The following is a 9,326-nucleotide window of genomic DNA, read 5'->3' on the forward strand; positions in this document are numbered from 1 at the left end:
AATAAGACAGCTTGTAATGGAAGATAGGAATGGAAGATAAAGAAGGAAACAAAGAGAAGGAAGAGTTAGGTATCTGAGTCCTAGAATTCCATGTCGATTCTGTCTCAGCTCCCCGGCAGGCATGGCGGCAAGAGTAACCACTGCGCTTGGTGGTTTTCATGTTGTAGGAGAGCCCAGCTGGAGAAGCACTGTGCTCTCTTTCTATTTCTCTCTGGGAGAGCTGAGACCAGTGGAAATCTTGAACACCAAGGCATCTTTATATTTTGAGGACGTCTAAAGCTTACTCTTTGGTTCACGGTCAAAGTGCTTTTTTGTAAGCATGATGTTCCCCCCCACCCCCAAGTGCTGGCTGTGGAGTCTACTTAAAGTGGATAAACCCATTTTCATTCCCATTCTGTCTGCTTGCCACTGCCCTTTCTTTACAAGCCCCAGCCAGGCCCCACTGTTTAGGCTCAACCTCAGAGCATTCCTTGAATATTTCCTAAGCCCTCTCTGGTTACCCAGGCCCTTTCCCTCCCCAGTCTCACAGAGCTAGTCGCTAGGATATTTTTGCAATCTACTACACTCAGCGGGGCATATAATCCTTGGCCATGTTATCTCAGGCGCCCCCTTAAGAGTCCCTTGACAAATAAAGTAACCTGAGTCAAATTAAATCCTTGTTGATTGATTGGCCTGAGCGAGGTGCTCTCAGCCGGATCCCCCTCCTGTCCAGGCTGCCTGCTGCAAATAGAAATTCCTTCACATCTGTGGCCAAGCTCTGTGTTTTCCTTCACGTTGCTCCCTTGGTCTGTGATAGCATCCATTTCTCTGTCTGAAGTCATAATTCCATTGAGCTTATCTTTTTCATGAAATTTGCCAAACAAAGCATGTGAGGGCTTAACATTTTACACTAGCACATGTATTTTAAGTCCCAGGATTCTGGACATGGCAGCTAATTTTGGCTCCTTTGTTTCATGTGTGGGAAAACAGAGGAAAACCCTGCCCTGCCCTCCAGGGAAAGGGTTTGCTTTCAGTCCCTTCATTGGTGTGTAACTTGGTCAAATTTCTTTATGGTTTATCTCCTATATCATCTCTGTTTTATGGGCTGGAGTTTTTGTTGTTGGTTGGTTGGTTGGTTTTTTTAACAAGTATTTTTTGTGTGTGCACATGTGCATATGTGTGCATATGCCACAGCATGTGTGGAGGTCAGAGGACAGCTTGCAAGTAGAGAGTATGTCCCAGGGATGGAACACGGTCTTTAGGCTTAGTGGAAAGTTCCCTGCCCCAGTGAGCCTCTTGCTGGCCCTTGGGCTGGGAGATTTACTTTTCAGAATCATTGTGCCATATTAAGAAGACACAATCTGGTGCCCTATGTATTTTTAATCAATAATAATTCATGAGCTAAGTGAAATCAGTTATCATTATTAACTTTCTATTCTCCTCCAATCTGAAAGGAATTAATGACTTCATAAGCCAGGGTGACTTTTTAAAAATGTTAGCCACATGGGTATTTCAAGACAGAATTCATAATAGCAAACTGCTTCTCTTTGTTGAGCATCGGTCTTATTAGAAAAGAGCCATTTCCAGTCGCTCTTGTCACCTGCCAAGTCCTACACTGCCATTCACAGCTCTAACACTGAGTTTTAAAGTTGGAAAGAGTCGGTACTATAACCACGAAAGACACAGCAACGTAAAGACTACCCATGCGGGTGCATCCCCTGTCCCTAGGCTGCCAAATGAGTGATGGGGTCTTATTCATAAGAAGGTGGGTTAGAGAACAGACAAACAAGGAGCTTCTGTAGGAGCTTCTACAAACAGGAGGTGGGCAAAGTGTTCAGAACAAAGCAGGGTCATCCTGGAAAAACCCAGGAAGCTTTGATCTTCCGCCTTGCCTAGAGCAAGGTGAAAGGGTAGTCTGCAATGAGTCTAATCTGTGTATTTAAGTTAAACAACACTTTCAACATGTGTGGACAAGCCTGAGGGCTATTCAAATGATGACAAACACAAGCCGCAGTTTTGTGATCAAATACACCAGTGTAAGATAAATTCCCTTCCCTGTAGGGTTAACTGTAGAGGATCAGAACTGCTTAAAGCGAGAGATCAGAGAGCATAAGAATGCCAATTTGGCAGAAAAAGAAAACCTCAGTAATGGTGGGCATCTAAGTAAAATTCTTTCTCTCTGCTTCTCTAGATTTGCTCTGCTCCCTGGCCATACAACAGCTCGAGCTTTCAATAGATATTGGGGATAGTGACTCATTTAAGACACCCCCCCCAGGAGAACAAGGGGTGGGGAGAAGACTGGGTTTTGAGCCATCCTGGGTAAGGGTACACCTCTCAGCTATGTGACTTTCCCAGACAGCATACCTGTCTCTGTTCCCCCCAGTTACTGTAAAATAACTTCCTAAAACCCAGTTTAGGTGGGCCGCCTGGTACTGGCTCAGCTGCTGCAGGGTTAGGTCGGGCATGATTGGGACAATCTTTGTAGTATGTCACCCTATCAAGGAGGCTAGGAAGTGGCATTGTAAAAGCCATTTAATGTCAATTGTTTTTTGAAATATATATTAAAGTGCCAAGGAGCTGTGATCTTCTGTCTTACCTGTAGTCAGTGTTTGGTGGCTTCTGCTAACTTCCAAGAGGAGCTAAGTGGGTTGAGCAAAGAAAAATGACCAAGTTCTACAGCTGTGCTTTATAGCCGTCTTGCAGTCCCTACATGGGGTGTGACAAAGGGAACAGACACTCAGTTACGGGAAGCAGCCACCAAGCCAGTGAGCAGAGGTGGCGGGCAGAAGCCCAGTTCTCCAAACCTTGCTACCTGGTCAGGGGTGGAACAGCGGCATTCTGATGCAGCCTCTCTCTGTGTTGGCCAGAGCCCTTCAATCCTTGACTTGATTCAGGGCTGGACCAGTTAGATGGAATCCAGGTCAGGCTCTTCCACTGGGGAGGCCAGTAGCACCACCACAGTTGTGCACATTGTACAAGATCACATGGCCAGGCTGACGCCTAGTCCAGGGCTCTTGTTCACTGAGCCAGCAAGCCTCCTGTGACCTGTGTTGGGGCACTGAGGACATCTTTTTGTCAGTCCTGAGAAACGATCTCTATGTGTTTGGAAATGGCCACTCAGGAGGCTGGTTTTGTCCCAGCCTCATAATCAGGCAAGTTCTCAAACTTAGACGTCTGAGTGTCCCCCACAAGGAGGGTATTCACATCCTCACCAGACTACTTAGGAAAGTCTGGACATCCACTCCAAATTGTGCCCAGGACAAGGTCTTTACAGCTGCTTCTGCTGGGCTGAAACATCCCCCCTTAGAAGGAGGAGGGCAGCTCAAGGAACTCACAGAAGGTCCTAAGTCTCAGGAGGATCACATAAGACTCAAAGCTGATCCCTCATCCTCCAGAGTTTATGTAAGTGAGTGATAGTCGAAGAGAGAAGGCGCTCCTGTGGAGGTGCCGCAAGGAGGGACTTGTATGGCCCAGTTTCTTGGGGCTGCTGTTACCCTCTTCATCTGCGTGAACAGACCTCTATGTGCACATGTCCAGGAAGGGCAGTGCTGCGCAGAGCCCCCGTCGCTGGTCCTGAGACAGCTGTTTGAGTCAGAAAAGGGTCGATACCGGCCCGCACCAGGGTTGGCAGTTAGGCACTGAAGCAGGTTTTAATCTTAATTCTTTCCCTTGGACCAGCCACAGGACTGTCAATAAATAGTAGCCGACCAGACTCCAGGCCACTCCCCCTCTCCTGTTCTCTCCCCTCACTCTCCTAGGCAGATTCTGGGGCTCACCGCGGCTGCCAGGCCTCACTAGTCATTTTTTTTTCCTTCATGGATTGTCATTGCTTCACTGCATTGCAAGAAAATGATGTCATAGTGTGGGGCCCTGGTCCATTTCCGGGCTTTTAACCCGAGACTCGTGACCTTTCTCAGCTGTCTTGCTCTTGGAGAAAATGAAACACGTTGAAATGTACAGGCCAGCAAACCTCAGAAAAGCCTCTGCGCCTCCAGGATGCCGCTAACTTCTGCAAATACATTAATGACCCAAACACCTTATCTGGGTGTCACATCTGGGACATGGCATGGACCTCGTCTGTAAAATGGAGAGGAAATAGGCTTCAGATTGTGTCTGCAATTTCCTGGCAGCAACCCTTTCTTCCCTTATACTGGGTTTAATTACTAGCGACAATGTTCAGTGAAATCCGGCCTCCTAGCATGGCTTTTGCTCTGGGTTTTGCATGAAAGTCTGGGCAAAAACTTAAATCTTCCACACTGCACTTGTGCCTCCGTGTCTCAGGACGGGTGAAACCCCAGCCCGAGTGACGTTATGGAATTATTTCCTGGAATGTCAGGGCTGAAACTGCCCTGTCAGGAATGACTCTGTTCTTTCAGGACTCAGAAAGCCAGGCTCAGACTGCAGCCTTGTGCCAGGAAACCGGGGCTCTTAGGCCATTTGCATACAGCCAATGAGAGCCATCTACTGTTTTGCAGAGGTCTTGGAGACTGTATGACGACATCCTGGAAAAATCTCAGCTGGGGAAAGGGGATTTTTCCCCCCTTTCCCTCATCCCCATTTTAAATAGTTTCCTTCCCACAGCCCATGTGTCACATTTGTAACCCCGCCCATTTTCCTGCCCAGGCCCTGTCACTAGCACAGGAATCTCAACAGCCACACAAAACTGGAAATGGGCTGTTTAAAACAAAGGTGCCATATTCGTTCCAGTTCGTAAACTAGACATTTTTGGCACACAGTGGGGGAGAATTAACCCTTTTACTTCACCCAAGCAAGGGCACAGTAAAATGCCTGTTCTTTTCTTCGTGAACAGAACGGCAAGCCCTAACGTGTTGATACCCAATGTGGTTCTTAACGTTATGAATGGGGTTCTGGTTAACCTAAGTCGCTATTGCACTGTTTCACATGACACCACAAAAACTGGGTATGTTTCCCGACTCTCAAATTGTGCACATTTTCTGCAAATTTTCTTCCCTCAGTTTTAGAAAGCAACTACCGAACTGTCCAGGTCTTAGAGGGGTGTGGTAGCAGCCAGAGATCTGGTTTGTTGATAAAATGCCCAAGGGTCACCTTAAATTATTTCAGCACAGAGTGGGACATAAATAGGAAGGAAGATGTATGCATATAAATAAACAGGGTGTCCAGTACTTAGGGGGAAGCTCAAACGTTATTAATTTGGACATTATACTGACAAATATGAAGTCCCTACGTGTGCAATCACCAGACTCACGGCTAGAAATCTTATCGTTCCATTACGAGGCAGATAACAGTGTTGACTGAAGACCTGGGGCCTAGGAGGCGTGCACTGGATTGCTAGATAGTGATGCCTCAGCTCCATGCCCTTGAACAAGTCATGAAGCCTCTCTCAAGTGCAGATATTGCATCTGTGAGATGAAGGTGTTTATGTCTTATGTCTAAAATGTTATGTCTAAAATGTTTACTTGTCTGTTTTCAAATTAGTGGAATCCATATTGGCTGATGTTTGCAGACATCTACTAAATGTGTTGAATGGAGTTCAAACCCTAAACTTATTCTTTGTGTGTGTGTGTGTGTGTGTGTGTGTGTGTGAGAGAGAGAGAGAGAGAGAGAGAGAGAGAGAGAGAGAGAGAGAGAGAGAGAGAGAGAGAGATAGGCATGCATGTGCCACACAGTGCATGTCGGGAGGTCACAGGACAACTTTGTGGAGTCAGTTCTCTCCTTCCCCATTAAATGCATTCTGGGAATAGAAATCGGATCAACAGGATTGATCACGGAGCAATCTTATCACCTCTGAATGTTTAGAGAATCCCAGGTGTATTGGGCTTTCTGCTGTGCACTTTGCTGCTGGAATCTTCTTGATTTCTCTCAGCAAGATCATGAATTAGCTCCTGATAATCCCCCTTGGACCATGAGGAAATGGAGAGTCTGCACTAAAATGACAAGGAGGAAGTCTCCCCATGCAGGCGCTTTTCATTCCAAAGATCTGTCCCTGTTCTGTTACAGAACACCTGTGAGTTCCAAATTGTACTATGTAACAGAATCTTCACAGGAAGGCTTCCTGGAGCTGATGCCTGGGATCTAACCATTCCCAGCTCCTACAGGTTCCCAGGGCTGCCAGTGGTACTAAGCTGAGTCAATGACTCAAAGCCCACCACACTGAGCTGTGGAGAGCCACAAACCAAGACCAAAATGGAGAGAATCTAAGAAGCATCTTCCTGATCCAAGTGAGAAAGAGTGTCTCCATTGTAGTCAAGCAACAGCTGCAGGTAGTACCTCTTGGGAAGAGCTGTGCTGTACGGGGCCATACAGACCTTGGAGCACTTACTGAGAAATTGGCCTACTGAGGATCGAAGGTTCTTTCTAACTACAAAATGATTTTTATTTGTTTGTGTGCTTGGTGTTTTTTATTGTAATTAAAAAAATATTTATGTGTGTGTCAGAGAGAGTTTAAAACAGCGCATGTGTGGAAGACAGCAAACTATGTGTGGGAGATGATTCTCTCCTTCCACCAGGTGGGGCCCAGGGATTGAACTCCAATCGTCAAGCTTGGCAGTAAATGTTTTTACTGGCTGAGCTGCCTTGCAGGTCTGCTGCTGGGATTTTAAAACAGGGTCTCAGGTAGCTCAGGCTAGCCTCAAACTCACTATGTGACAGAAATGGCCTTGAACTCCTGCCTCTCCTTTCCGAGTGCCGGAATTACAGGTGTCACAGTCACACCCAGTTCTGTGGAGTGCTAGGGAATCAAACCTAGGCCTCACACATGCTACAGGTGAGGTGACCGACCAATGGAGGTGCATTCTTAGTCCGTAAGTGGATTGTTAGGAGTGCCCAAAACAAGGATGGGGAGACGGGTGCTGGGTGAGAGGATGATGTCGCCCTGCAGGCCACAATTCCATGCTTTGTGTCTTGGAGATTTAGAGTCACATTGGTGGTGGCAATGATGAAAAACTGAGAGAAATGTCACCTAATTTATGTGATATGGGATTGCCATCAAATGAAGCTCCACCCTCGGAATAATAAAAATGAAAACAAATCATTCATTGACTATACATTTATATCACAGATTTTCGTATTTCTATGGCAACAATAATATTTCAGTTTCTACATCATAGTGTGTACATTTTACAATGTTAGTGGAAGGACCAAAATACACAGTTGTTTCCATTTTATTTCATAAGAACATAGAGGGGGTAAGTTTAAAGAACACAACTACTTGGTAAATATTTCAAAATAATGACCACAAATAAGGCCAATTCAAGGGGAACACAGCTCCGAATTTATTGCTCATTCTTTCGACCCCAGGAAGGAAGAAAAAGGAGAAGTATTTATTTGTACAATTTATCAAAGAAAATTCATTTTTGCTTCTGACATTTAATTCAACCGTTTTTATGTCCCAGAAACACTGAAGGATGACTCAAATAAGAGCATCATGGAACCACTTCAGGTTTTGAGGGGCATCAGCAGAGAGAGTCATGGAGTGGTGAAAAACGTGTCAGAAAGGTATAAAAAAGAAATACATGCGCAATAACGACTGTGGCAGGAACACAGCGGGGCAGCTGCGGTCCCTCTGCGGGCAGGGGCTGGATGAGGAAATGCGGATTGGCACTAAATATTTCTTCTGGTCATTTGACGTTTCTGCCGTCTGGATTGGCTTGGGGCTTTTCAAAAACTAACAAGAGATTAAAGGGAACTTTCGGAAATCTTTAATTGGGAGCCAAGAACTTGGATTTGATTAGAAGTGAGGGAAGGAAGCGAACATTTCTTAAGCACTTCTCCAGGACTGCGCTGGCCTTCCTGGTCTCACGTTAGAAATGTCATTCCTCGGTGGTTGAGGATGGGGCTGGCTCCATTTTCCAAAGAGGAAAGTAGGCTCAGGTGATTTGATCCTGAGCTGCTGAAAGCTGCCCCAATACCCAGAAGGGAAGGGTTAGAGGAGATGATTAAACCCCAAGCTGCCCAAGGAGGGCTGGGTAAAAAGCTCGGCAAGGCTGCAGGTCCTTAACCCTCGCACTGTGGGGTGAAGACAAATGGACCCTGGGGCTCACCTGCCTGCCAGCCTAGCCAAAAACAGCAAACTTCCAGTTCGGTGAGAGACGAGACATCTGGTGTGACCTCTGTTCTATCTATCTTCATGTGTGTGAGCACGCGCACACACACACGCACACACGCACACACATTCATATATACGCATTGCCACCCACACACAGTGCCGCAGAGCATTAGTGCTTCTCTGTGCACCCTTCATAATGCCAAAGCAGCTCTGCAGACAACCACTGTGCCTTGAGTAGAAACCCCAACCCATCCCCTTATATTCCTTCCTGGAGATTTTTCTTCATTGCGAGGGCATAGTAAATTCCCTGTAACATGCAAATTGTCTTTAGACTTAAGGTATGACTACTGTCGGCTTACATGAGAGTTTGGCTACAGCTGGGAGGACATAAAAATGGAATTGGAGATTGCGTCTGCTGTCCGTTTGACCCTGTGCTCCTGTCTCACATTTCTGGCCCCTTTGTTTTGATAACCACCTTTGAATACACTGTTCTATTTTTTTAAATGGTGTATGTCATTTATTCTCTGTCTCTCCTGCTCGGAGGTGGACTGTATTCTTGGTGTGTTCGGCACATGTCAAGTGCTTAAAAGAGGGACTGGCACGTTTTTCTGCAAGGAGCAAGATGATGCATATTTTAGGTTTAACTGGTCACACGAGACAATCGTGCGTCTCCAGGGGACAGTAGCCTCAGACAGGGGTGGCTGTCTTCTAATAGGACTTTGTCTATGGACATGGAAATCTGTGTATGATGGGACTTTGAAGTGTCATGAAATTTTGATTTCCCCCTCCCCCAAACATTCAAAAAAAAAATATATATATATATATATATAAACCTTGTTGTTAAGCAGTGTGCTAAAAGTACAAAAAGCAGGATCATGTCTTGAATTTTTTTTTTAATAATGCTAGGAGAGTACACAGAAGAAGAAAAGTAGCTGCGTTGGACCCCAAAGACTGGGGTGAACCGCTTTCTTAATGTCCAGTGTCTTAATATTTGGTGAAATATGTCTTTAAAGTTTAAAGGAAAGTAGAAAATTAAATTTTATTTACATTATTTAGTGTACATACAGAGGTGGAGACACACACGCCACTGTGTGTGTACAGAGGTCAGAGGGCAATTTTTGGGAGTCGGTGCTTCCCTATCATGTGGGTCTTGGGGATTGAACTCAGGTCGGTAGACTTAGAAGCAACCTTTACCTAATAAGCCTTCTCTCTGGCCCAGAAATTAGACTTGAGAGTTAACGTTCTTTAACATAATCTATAATAATTAATAATAAATAGAACTATTTTTTAGAGCAATGATTTCCTAAGGACAGAGTTTCTA

The 9,326-nt window shown here is 45.5% G+C and overlaps 1 non-coding gene across 1 annotated transcript; it reads left to right on the top strand.

Annotated features, from left to right (window-relative positions):
- The first annotated feature begins 8,836 nt into the window (after positions 1–8,836).
- On the top strand, positions 8,837–9,010 carry LOC128106828 (small nucleolar RNA SNORA81). Its single transcript, XR_008216873.1, has one exon. It is a non-coding gene; the product is annotated as a small nucleolar RNA SNORA81 (small nucleolar RNA).
- The last annotated feature ends 316 nt before the right edge of the window (positions 9,011–9,326 follow it).

This window comes from Peromyscus californicus, unplaced genomic scaffold (genome assembly GCF_007827085.1).
Source record: "Peromyscus californicus insignis strain IS unplaced genomic scaffold, ASM782708v3 Scaffold_9__1_contigs__length_137607984, whole genome shotgun sequence".
In the NCBI taxonomy this organism is placed as follows: domain Eukaryota; kingdom Metazoa; phylum Chordata; class Mammalia; order Rodentia; family Cricetidae; genus Peromyscus; species Peromyscus californicus.